Source organism: Eucyclogobius newberryi, unplaced genomic scaffold (genome assembly GCF_026437365.1).
Source record: "Eucyclogobius newberryi isolate DKJ021-1_F unplaced genomic scaffold, fEucNew1.0.hap1 SCAF_41, whole genome shotgun sequence".
Lineage (NCBI taxonomy): Eukaryota > Metazoa > Chordata > Actinopteri > Gobiiformes > Gobiidae > Eucyclogobius > Eucyclogobius newberryi.
The window spans coordinates 723,458-736,383 of record NW_027316068.1 but is presented as its reverse complement, the minus strand read 5'-3'; the positions used below and the strand labels follow the sequence as shown (position 1 = coordinate 736,383).

Genomic DNA, 12,926 nt, shown 5'->3' with positions numbered 1-12,926 from the left:
CCAGTTGTCTAGCTGGCTGCGTGCTTGTTATCTGCAAATAATGGTATTTTTAATGTTCTGAACTGAGTCTTGCAAAGAAGACTGCAAACTCATTGCACCTGGAGAAATACAGAAACCATCAGACAAAGTAACATTTACCACACTGTAATTTGAAATGTTAACCCGCTTTGTCATTAGCAGGTCCAGAGTGTGCCCTTTGCCCTTGGTGGGGCCACTCAGGTGCGGAGTAAGACCAAAGCTTCTGAGGACAGCGCCAAGCTCTTTAGAAGAAGACGAGGTTGAGCGGGGCGTGAAGGAAGGAAGGAACAGTCACTCACGTACGGGAAACTCCTACCAAGCAGTGGCCAGCCTATAGCACACTGGGATTCTGTGGTAATTGAACCAAGTTTAGCAGTTCCTTTCATCAGTTAATAACACAAGCAGGCTTTCCTATTTACCAATGTAGATAACAGGGGTTACAACAGTGACTCTGGTGGGTCTCGAACTCACAGCCTTTGAATGCCTTTGCAACTTTTGTCTGATTCCCCTTTTTCACAAAAGAAAACAGTCATCCGAAAACGGTCTACATCAATCATTCCTTACCATCAAACTGAGAAACAAGGAGTGAAAAGAGTGCATTTACTCTGTTTATTCAGGGATACTGTTCAATCTATAATTGCAAAATAGCTCTTTCAGGTGATATGTTTTTCTGTACATGTAAACAACTGATTTGCTTGAAAGGCTATCATGAAGGCACTGCTGGGATTTACTAGACAGGCACTTTGACCAACTAAGCCACAGCGCCTCTAAAATGTTACTCCAACCTGTTTCAGGTAGATATTCAGCAAACAATGTTACCTCGTGGATTTTGCCTGCGATAGCTCTTCCAAAATAGCTTGTCATCCCTGGGTGGGCTCGAACCACCAACCTCCCGGTTAACAGCCGAGCGCGCTGGCCAATTGCGCCACAGAGACATCCAGCCCAGTCGAAAAAATATTTGCGACTTGACAAGCCGCAACATCTTTTTTTTTTTAAAGCGAGCCAGCAACATTCGAAAGTTCAGCCCCTGTCCAATCAACTGTGTTTAATGGAGAGCGAGGGCATCAATCTTTCTACCTTTGAGCTAAATCCCCTGTACCAATGTAGCTATAAAAAAAACTGGAAGTCTTTCAATCAATCGACTCTCGCCAATTTATTGCGCACTCAATATACTGCAGTTAATCTGGATATTGAGGAAAAATTGCAAGATAATGTTATTTGACATAATGCCGATGTATTTGCTTACTTTTTCAAGCACACTTGGCAATAAACCTCGTTCAGCAGTGCCTTTTATCAGATAGTAAAGCGCGCAGACGTTCCATTGTAAAAAACAAAAATGTTCTCTCACCATTAGCGACTCTAGTGGGACTCAACCCACAACCTTTGAAAGCCCTTGCAACTAATGCCTAGAAGTCCAATGCGCTATCCATTGCGCCACAGAGCCCATACATCCTTGCGTGATGCTCATTTCCACAAACGCAAAACACGGTTTTCATCCAAAATGGGTCTACGTCAGTCATTCCTTGCCAACAAACTGAGAATCAAAAAGTGAAAAGAGTGCAGTTAATCTGTGTGTGCAGGGATACTTTTCCATCTCTTATTCCAATTTGTAACAGCAGCGCATTTTCTGTCATTGTAAATAATTTGCACGCCTGAATGGACAACTGTAACCCTCTCCATAGCCCGGTATACATTATATCTCAACAGGAACATCCATCTCCGTGACAATAAAACAGCAGAACCTTGGCCCATCTTCAAAGGACTCTTGGCCGCACACCTCCGACACCTCCACATGGCAGCAGAGCACCGGTTCATCACCCACCTCATCCCCCACAACACCCTGATCCACCTTATACCCTCTGGAAACCTGGACATCATCTTCTGACCCCGGCATCACCCCCCCATCCACGGCATCACCCCCCATCACTGAAGAAAGTTTGAAGAACGATTGTGTGTTTGATTTTCTGTAATTTTTTGTCTCTTCTCCCCCTGCCCTTGTGTATCCCATTCCCTTGCACTTGTGTGTGATGTTTGTCTGTACAATTATGTAAATATATGTAAATACTTGTAAGATGTTTTTGATAATAAAAGATAAAAAAAATAAAATAATGGACAACTGAGTAGTAGTAGTAGGTTTGAGATGGGCCGGTAATTATTTAGCACTGTGGCATCAAGACTGCTCTTCTTTAAGAGAGGCTTAATGACCGCAGTTTTAAGGCTCTTGGGAATATTCCAGATCCAAGCGACATGTTGACTTTTTGAGTGATTGGAGCCAACAGACTGCTCACCGTAGACTTTAAAAATCTGGTAGACAATGCATAAAGGCAGCATGTAGTGGAACTCAGACTTGTGGTGATCTCTTGGACAGTTTTGTCAGCCAAAAATGCAAAATGGGTTAACTCCAGTTGTCTAGCTGGCTGCGTGCTTGTTATCTGCAAATAATGGTATTTTTAATGTTCTGAACTGAGTCTTGCAAAGAAGACTGCAAACTCATTGCACCTGGAGAAATACAGAAACCATCAGACAAAGTAACATTTACCACACTGTAATTTGAAATGTTAACCCGCTTTGTCATTAGCAGGTCCAGAGTGTGCCCTTTGCCCTTGGTGGGGCCACTCAGGTGCGGAGTAAGACCAAAGCTTCTGAGGACAGCGCCAAGCTCTTTAGAAGAAGACGAGGTTGAGCGGGGCGTGAAGGAAGGAAGGAACAGTCACTCACGTACGGGAAACTCCTACCAAGCAGTGGCCAGCCTATAGCACACTGGGATTCTGTGGTAATTGAACCAAGTTTAGCAGTTCCTTTCATCAGTTAATAACACAAGCAGGCTTTCCTATTTACCAATGTAGATAACAGGGGTTACAACAGTGACTCTGGTGGGTCTCGAACTCACAGCCTTTGAATGCCTTTGCAACTTTTGTCTGATTCCCCTTTTTCACAAAAGCAAAACAGTCATCCGAAAACGGTCTACATCAATCATTCCTTACCATCAAACTGAGAAACAAGGAGTGAAAAGAGTGCATTTACTCTGTTTATTCAGGGATACTGTTCAATCTATAATTGCAAAATAGCTCTTTCAGGTGATATGTTTTTCTGTACATGTAAACAACTGATTTGCTTGAAAGGCTATCATGAAGGCACTGCTGGGATTTACTAGACAGGCACTTTGACCAACTAAGCCACAGCGCCTCTAAAATGTTACTCCAACCTGTTTCAGGTAGATATTCAGCAAACAATGTTACCTCGTGGATTTTGCCTGCGATAGCTCTTCCAAAATAGCTTCTCGTCCCTGGGTGGGCTCAAACCACCAACCTCCCGGTTAACAGCCGAGCGCGCTGGCCAATTGCGCCACAGAGACATCCAGCCTAGTCAATAAAATATTTGCGACTCCACAAGCCGCAACATCTTTTTTTTTTTAAAGCGAGCCAGCAACATTCGAAAGTTCAGCCCCTGTCCAATCAACTGAGTTTAATGGAGAGCGAGGGCATCAATCTTTCTACCTTTGAGCTAAATCCCCTGTACCAATGTAGCTATAAAAAAAAACTGGAAGTCTTTCAATCAATCGACTCTCGCCAATTTATTGCGCACTCAATATACTGCAGTTAATCTGGATATTGAGGAAAAATTGCAAGATAATGTTATTTGACATAATGCCGATGTATTTGCTTACTTTTTCAAGCACACTTGGCAATAAACCTCGTTCAGCAGTGCTTTTTATCAGATAGTAAAGCGCGCAGACGTTCCATTGTAAAAAACAAAAATGTTCTCTCGCCATTAGCGACTCCAGTGGGACTCAACCCACAACCTTTGAAAGCCCTTGCAACTAATGCCTAGAAGTCCAATGCGCTATCCATTGCGCCACAGAGCCCATACGTCCTTGCGTGATGCTCATTTCCACAAACGCAAAACACGGTTTTCATCCAAAATGGGTCTACGTCAGTCATTCCTTGCCAACAAACTGAGAATCAAAAAGTGAAAAGAGTGCAGTTAATCTGTGTGTGCAGGGATACTTTTCCATCTCTTATTCCAATTTGTAACAGCAGCGCATTTTCTGTCATTGTAAACAATTTGCACGCCTGAATGGACAACTGTAACCCTCTCCATAGCCCGGTATACATTATATCTCAACAGGAACATCCATCTCCGTGACAATAAAACAGCAGAACCTTGGCCCATCTTCAAAGGACTCTTGGCCGCACACCTCCGACACCTCCACATGGCAGCAGAGCACCGGTTCATCACCCACCTCGTCCCCCACAACACCCTGATCCACCTTATACCCTCTGGAAACCTGGGCATCATCTTCTGACCCCGGCATCACCTCCCCCAACCACGGCATCAACCCCCATCACTGAAGAAAGTTTGGAGAATGATGGTGTGTTTGATTTTCTGTAATTTTTTGTCTCTTCTCCCCCTGCCCTTGTGTATCCCATTCCCTTGCACTTGTGTGTGATGTTTGTCTGTACAATTATGTAAATATATGTAAATACTTGTAAGATGTTTTTGATAATAAAAGATAAAAAAAAAATTAAAATAATGGACAACTGAGTAGTAGTAGTAGGTTTGAAATGGGCCGGTAATTATTTAGCACTGTGGCATCAAGACTGCTCTTCTTTAAGAGAGGCTTAATGACCGCAGTTTTAAGGCTCTTGGGAATATTCCAGATCGAAGCAACATGTTGACTTTTTGAGTGAGTGGAGCCAACAGACTGCTCACCGTAGACTTTAAAAATCTAGTAGGCAATGCATAAAGGCAGCATGTAGTGGAACTCAGACTTGTGGTGATCTCTTGGACAGTTTTGTCAGCCAAAAATGCAAAATGGGTTAACTCCAGTTGTCTAGCTGGCTGCGTGCTTGTTATCTGCAAATAATGGTATTTTTAATGTTCTGAACTGAGTCTTGCAAAGAAGACTGCAAACTCATTGCACCTGGAGAAATACAGAAACCATCAGACAAAGTAACATTTACCACACTGTAATTTGAAATGTTAACCCGCTTTGTCATTAGCAGGTCCAGAGTGTGCCCTTTGCCCTTGGTGGGGCCACTCAGGTGCTGAGTAAGACCAAAGCTTCTGAGGACAGCGCCAAGCTCTTTAGAAGAAGACGAGGTTGAGCGGGGCGTGAAGGAAGGAAGGAACAGTCACTCACGTACGGGAAACTCCTACCAAGCAGTGGCCAGCATATAGCACACTGGGATTCTGTGGTAATTGAACCAAGTTTAGCAGTTCCTTTCATCAGTTAATAACACAAGCAGGCTTTCCTATTTACCAATGTAGATAACAGGGGTTACAACAGTGACTCTGGTGGGTCTCGAACTCACAGCCTTTGAATGCCTTTGCAACTTTTGTCTGATTCCCCTTTTTCACAAAAGCAAAACAGTCATCCGAAAACGGTCTACATCAATCATTCCTTACCATCAAACTGAGAAACAAGGAGTGAAAAGAGTGCATTTACTCTGTTTATTCAGGGATACTGTTCAATCTATAATTGCAAAATAGCTCTTTCAGGTGATATGTTTTTCTGTACATGTAAACAACTGATTTGCTTGAAAGGCTATCATGAAGGCACTGCTGGGATTTACTAGACAGGCACTTTGACCAACTAAGCCACAGCGCCTCTAAAATGTTACTCCAACCTGTTTCAGGTAGATATTCAGCAAACAATGTCACCTCGTGGATTTTGCCTGCGATAGCTCTTCCAAAATAGCTTGTCGTCCCTGGGTGGGCTCGAACCACCAACCTCCCGGTTAACAGCCGAGCGCGCTGGCCAATTGCGCCACAGAGACATCCAGCCCAGTCGAAAAAATATTTGCGACTTGACAAGCCGCAACATCTTTTTTTTTTTAAAGCGAGCCAGCAACATTCGAAAGTTCAGCCCCTGTCCAATCAACTGTGTTTAATGGAGAGCGAGGGCATCAATCTTTCTACCTTTGAGCTAAATCCCCTGTACCAATGTAGCTATAAAAAAAACTGGAAGTCTTTCAATCAATCGACTCTCACCAATTTATTGCGCACTCAATATACTGCAGTTAATCTGGATATTGAGGAAAAATTGCAAGATAATGTTATTTGACATAATGCCGATGTATTTGCTTACTTTTTCAAGCACACTTGGCAATAAACCTCGTTCAGCAGTGCCTTTTATCAGATAGTAAAGCGCGCAGACGTTCCATTATAAAAAACAAAAATGTTCTCTCACCATTAGCGACTCTAGTGGGACTCAACCCACAACCTTTGAAAGCCCTTGTAACTAATGCCTAGAAGTCCAATGCGCTATCCATTGCGCCACAGAGCCCATACATCCTTGCGTGATGCTCATTTCCACAAACGCAAAACACGGTTTTCATCCAAAATGGGTCTACGTCAGTCATTCCTTGCCAACAAACTGAGAATCAAAAAGTGAAAAGAGTGCAGTTAATCTGTGTGTGCAGGGATACTTTTCCATCTCTTATTCCAATTTGTAACAGCAGCGCATTTTCTGTCATTGTAAATAATTTGCACGCCTGAATGGACAACTGTAACCCTCTCCATAGCCCGGTATACATTATATCTCAACAGGAACATCCATCTCCGTGACAATAAAACAGCAGAACCTTGGCCCATCTTCAAAGGACTCTTGGCCGCACACCTCCGACACCTCCACATGGCAGCAGAGCACCGGTTCATCACCCACCTCATCCCCCACAACACCCTGATCCACCTTATACCCTCTGGAAACCTGGACATCATCTTCTGACCCCGGCATCACCCCCCCATCCACGGCATCACCCCCCATCACTGAAGAAAGTTTGAAGAATGATTGTGTGTTTGATTTTCTGTAATTTTTTGTCTCTTCTCCCCCTGCCCTTGTGTATCCCATTCCCTTGCACTTGTGTGTGATGTTTGTCTGTACAATTATGTAAATATATGTAAATACTTGTAAGATGTTTTTGATAATAAAAGATAAAAAAAATTAAATAATGGACAACTGAGTAGTAGTAGTAGGTTTGAGATGGGCCGGTAATTATTTAGCACTGTGGCATCAAGACTGCTCTTCTTTAAGAGAGGCTTAATGACCGCAGTTTTAAGGCTCTTGGGAATATTCCAGATCCAAGCGACATGTTGACTTTTTGAGTGATTGGAGCCAACAGACTGCTCACCGTAGACTTTAAAAATCTGGTAGACAATGCACAAAGGCAGCATGTAGTGGAACTCAGACTTGTGGTGATCTCTTGGACAGTTTTGTCAGCCAAAAATGCAAAATGGGTTAACTCCAGTTGTCTAGCTGGCTGCGTGCTTGTTATCTGCAAATAATGGTATTTTTAATGTTCTGAACTGAGTCTTGCAAAGAAGACTGCAAACTCATTGCACCTGGAGAAATACAGAAACCATCAGACAAAGTAACATTTACCACACTGTAATTTGAAATGTTAACCCGCTTTGTCATTAGCAGGTCCAGAGTGTGCCCTTTGCCCTTGGTGGGGCCACTCAGGTGCTGAGTAAGACCAAAGCTTCTGAGGACAGCGCCAAGCTCTTTAGAAGAAGACGAGGTTGAGCGGGGCGTGAAGGAAGGAAGGAACAGTCACTCACGTACGGGAAACTCCTACCAAGCAGTGGCCAGCATATAGCACACTGGGATTCTGTGGTAATTGAACCAAGTTTAGCAGTTCCTTTCATCAGTTAATAACACAAGCAGGCTTTCCTATTTACCAATGTAGATAACAGGGGTTACAACAGTGACTCTGGTGGGTCTCGAACTCACAGCCTTTGAATGCCTTTGCAACTTTTGTCTGATTCCCCTTTTTCACAAAAGCAAAACAGTCATCCGAAAACGGTCTACATCAATCATTCCTTACCATCAAACTGAGAAACAAGGAGTGAAAAGAGTGCATTTACTCTGTTTATTCAGGGATACTGTTCAATCTATAATTGCAAAATAGCTCTTTCAGGTGATATGTTTTTCTGTACATGTAAACAACTGATTTGCTTGAAAGGCTATCATGAAGGCACTGCTGGGATTTACTAGACAGGCACTTTGACCAACTAAGCCACAGCGCCTCTAAAATGTTACTCCAACCTGTTTCAGGTAGATATTCAGCAAACAATGTTACCTCGTGGATTTTGCCTGCGATAGCTCTTCCAAAATAGCTTGTCGTCCCTGAGTGGGCTCGAACCACCAACCTCCCGGTTAACAGCCGAGCGCGCTGGCCAATTGCGCCACAGAGACATCCAGCCCAGTCGAAAAAATATTTGCGACTTGACAAGCCGCAACATCTTTTTTTTTTTAAAGCGAGCCAGCAACATTCGAAAGTTCAGCCCCTGTCCAATCAACTGTGTTTAATGGAGAGCGAGGGCATCAATCTTTCTACCTTTGAGCTAAATCCCCTGTACCAATGTAGCTATAAAAAAAACTGGAAGTCTTTCAATCAATCGACTCTCGCCAATTTATTGCGCACTCAATATACTGCAGTTAATCTGGATATTGAGGAAAAATTGCAAGATAATGTTATTTGACATAATGCCGATGTATTTGCTTACTTTTTCAAGCACACTTGGCAATAAACCTCGTTCAGCAGTGCCTTTTATCAGATAGTAAAGCGCGCAGACGTTCCATTATAAAAAACAAAAATGTTCTCTCACCATTAGCGACTCTAGTGGGACTCAACCCACAACCTTTGAAAGCCCTTGTAACTAATGCCTAGAAGTCCAATGCGCTATCCATTGCGCCACAGAGCCCATACATCCTTGCGTGATGCTCATTTCCACAAACGCAAAACACGGTTTTCATCCAAAATGGGTCTACGTCAGTCATTCCTTGCCAACAAACTGAGAATCAAAAAGTGAAAAGAGTGCAGTTAATCTGTGTGTGCAGGGATACTTTTCCATCTCTTATTCCAATTTGTAACAGCAGCGCATTTTCTGTCATTGTAAATAATTTGCACGCCTGAATGGACAACTGTAACCCTCTCCATAGCCCGGTATACATTATATCTCAACAGGAACATCCATCTCCGTGACAATAAAACAGCAGAACCTTGGCCCATCTTCAAAGGACTCTTGGCCGCACACCTCCGACACCTCCACATGGCAGCAGAGCACCGGTTCATCACCCACCTCATCCCCCACAACACCCTGATCCACCTTATACCCTCTGGAAACCTGGACATCATCTTCTGACCCCGGCATCACCCCCCCATCCACGGCATCACCCCCCATCACTGAAGAAAGTTTGAAGAACGATTGTGTGTTTGATTTTCTGTAATTTTTTGTCTCTTCTCCCCCTGCCCTTGTGTATCCCATTCCCTTGCACTTGTGTGTGATGTTTGTCTGTACAATTATGTAAATATATGTAAATACTTGTAAGATGTTTTTGATAATAAAAGATAAAAAAAATAAAATAATGGACAACTGAGTAGTAGTAGTAGGTTTGAGATGGGCCGGTAATTATTTAGCACTGTGGCATCAAGACTGCTCTTCTTTAAGAGAGGCTTAATGACCGCAGTTTTAAGGCTCTTGGGAATATTCCAGATCCAAGCGACATGTTGACTTTTTGAGTGATTGGAGCCAACAGACTGCTCACCGTAGACTTTAAAAATCTGGTAGACAATGCATAAAGGCAGCATGTAGTGGAACTCAGACTTGTGGTGATCTCTTGGACAGTTTTGTCAGCCAAAAATGCAAAATGGGTTAACTCCAGTTGTCTAGCTGGCTGCGTGCTTGTTATCTGCAAATAATGGTATTTTTAATGTTCTGAACTGAGTCTTGCAAAGAAGACTGCAAACTCATTGCACCTGGAGAAATACAGAAACCATCAGACAAAGTAACATTTACCACACTGTAATTTGAAATGTTAACCCGCTTTGTCATTAGCAGGTCCAGAGTGTGCCCTTTGCCCTTGGTGGGGCCACTCAGGTGCGGAGTAAGACCAAAGCTTCTGAGGACAGCGCCAAGCTCTTTAGAAGAAGACGAGGTTGAGCGGGGCGTGAAGGAAGGAAGGAACAGTCACTCACGTACGGGAAACTCCTACCAAGCAGTGGCCAGCCTATAGCACACTGGGATTCTGTGGTAATTGAACCAAGTTTAGCAGTTCCTTTCATCAGTTAATAACACAAGCAGGCTTTCCTATTTACCAATGTAGATAACAGGGGTTACAACAGTGACTCTGGTGGGTCTCGAACTCACAGCCTTTGAATGCCTTTGCAACTTTTGTCTGATTCCCCTTTTTCACAAAAGAAAACAGTCATCCGAAAACGGTCTACATCAATCATTCCTTACCATCAAACTGAGAAACAAGGAGTGAAAAGAGTGCATTTACTCTGTTTATTCAGGGATACTGTTCAATCTCTAATTGCAAAATAGCTCTTTCGGGTGATATGTTTTTCTGTACATGTAAACAACTGATTTGCTTGAAAGGCTATCATGAAAGCACTGCTGGGATTTGCTAGACAGGCACTTTGACCAACTAAGCCACAGCGCCTCTAAAGTGTTACTCCAACCTGTTTCAGGTAGATATTCAGCAAACAATGTTACCCCGTGGATTTTGGCTGCGATAGCTCTTCCAAAATAGCTTCTCGTCCCTGGGTGGGCTCAAACCACCAACCTCCCGGTTAACAGCCGAGCGCGCTGGCCAATTGCGCCACAGAGACATCCAGCCCAGTCGAAAAAATATTTGCGACTTGACAAGCCGCAACATCTTTTTTTTTTTAAAGCGAGCCAGCAACATTCGAAAGTTCAGCCCCTGTCCAATCAACTGTGTTTAATGGAGAGCGAGGGCATCAATCTTTCTACCTTTGAGCTAAATCCCCTGTACCAATGTAGCTATAAAAAAAACTGGAAGTCTTTCAATCAATCGACTCTCGCCAATTTATTGCGCACTCAATATACTGCAGTTAATCTGGATATTGAGGAAAAATTGCAAGATAATGTTATTTGACATAATGCCGATGTATTTGCTTACTTTTTCAAGCACACTTGGCAATAAACCTCGTTCAGCAGTGCCTTTTATCAGATAGTAAAGCGCGCAGACGTTCCATTGTAAAAAACAAAAATGTTCTCTCACCATTAGCGACTCTAGTGGGACTCAACCCACAACCTTTGAAAGCCCTTGCAACTAATGCCTAGAAGTCCAATGCGCTATCCATTGCGCCACAGAGCCCATACATCCTTGCGTGATGCTCATTTCCACAAACGCAAAACACGGTTTTCATCCAAAATGGGTCTACGTCAGTCATTCCTTGCCAACAAACTGAGAATCAAAAAGTGAAAAGAGTGCAGTTAATCTGTGTGTGCAGGGATACTTTTCCATCTCTTATTCCAATTTGTAACAGCAGCGCATTTTCTGTCATTGTAAATAATTTGCACGCCTGAATGGACAACTGTAACCCTCTCCATAGCCCGGTATACATTATATCTCAACAGGAACATCCATCTCCGTGACAATAAAACAGCAGAACCTTGGCCCATCTTCAAAGGACTCTTGGCCGCACACCTCCGACACCTCCACATGGCAGCAGAGCACCGGTTCATCACCCACCTCATCCCCCACAACACCCTGATCCACCTTATACCCTCTGGAAACCTGGACATCATCTTCTGACCCCGGCATCACCCCCCCATCCACGGCATCACCCCCCATCACTGAAGAAAGTTTGAAGAATGATTGTGTGTTTGATTTTCTGTAATTTTTTGTCTCTTCTCCCCCTGCCCTTGTGTATCCCATTCCCTTGCACTTGTGTGTGATGTTTGTCTGTACAATTATGTAAATATATGTAAATACTTGTAAGATGTTTTTGATAATAAAAGATAAAAAAAATAAAATAATGGACAACTGAGTAGTAGTAGTAGGTTTGAGATGGGCCGGTAATTATTTAGCACTGTGGCATCAAGACTGCTCTTCTTTAAGAGAGGCTTAATGACCGCAGTTTTAAGGCTCTTGGGAATATTCCAGATCCAAGCGACATGTTGACTTTTTGAGTGATTGGAGCCAACAGACTGCTCACCGTAGACTTTAAAAATCTGGTAGACAATGCATAAAGGCAGCATGTAGTGGAACTCAGACTTGTGGTGATCTCTTGGACAGTTTTGTCAGCCAAAAATGCAAAATGGGTTAACTCCAGTTGTCTAGCTGGCTGCGTGCTTGTTATCTGCAAATAATGGTATTTTTAATGTTCTGAACTGAGTCTTGCAAAGAAGACTGCAAACTCATTGCACCTGGAGAAATACAGAAACCATCAGACAAAGTAACATTTACCACACTGTAATTTGAAATGTTAACCCGCTTTGTCATTAGCAGGTCCAGAGTGTGCCCTTTGCCCTTGGTGGGGCCACTCAGGTGCGGAGTAAGACCAAAGCTTCTGAGGACAGCGCCAAGCTCTTTAGAAGAAGACGAGGTTGAGCGGGGCGTGAAGGAAGGAAGGAACAGTCACTCACGTACGGGAAACTCCTACCAAGCAGTGGCCAGCCTATAGCACACTGGGATTCTGTGGTAATTGAACCAAGTTTAGCAGTTCCTTTCATCAGTTAATAACACAAGCAGGCTTTCCTATTTACCAATGTAGATAACAGGGGTTACAACAGTGACTCTGGTGGGTCTCGAACTCACAGCCTTTGAATGCCTTTGCAACTTTTGTCTGATTCCCCTTTTTCACAAAAGAAAACAGTCATCCGAAAACGGTCTACATCAATCATTCCTTACCATCAAACTGAGAAACAAGGAGTGAAAAGAGTGCATTTACTCTGTTTATTCAGGGATACTGTTCAATCTATAATTGCAAAATAGCTCTTTCGGGTGATATGTTTTTCTGTACATGTAAACAACTGATTTGCTTGAAAGGCTATCATGAAGGCACTGCTGGGATTTACTAGACAGGCACTTTGACCAACTAAGCCACAGCGCCTCTAAAATGTTACTCCAACCTGTTTCAGGTAGATATTCA

At 43.2% G+C, this 12,926-nt stretch overlaps 1 non-coding gene across 1 annotated transcript; it reads right to left on the bottom strand.

Annotated features, from left to right (window-relative positions):
* Positions 1–5,724: 5,724 nt before the first annotated feature.
* trnan-guu (transfer RNA asparagine (anticodon GUU)) lies at positions 5,725–5,798 on the bottom strand. The gene has a single exon. It is a non-coding gene; the product is annotated as a tRNA-Asn (tRNA).
* Positions 5,799–12,926: the final 7,128 nt, after the last annotated feature.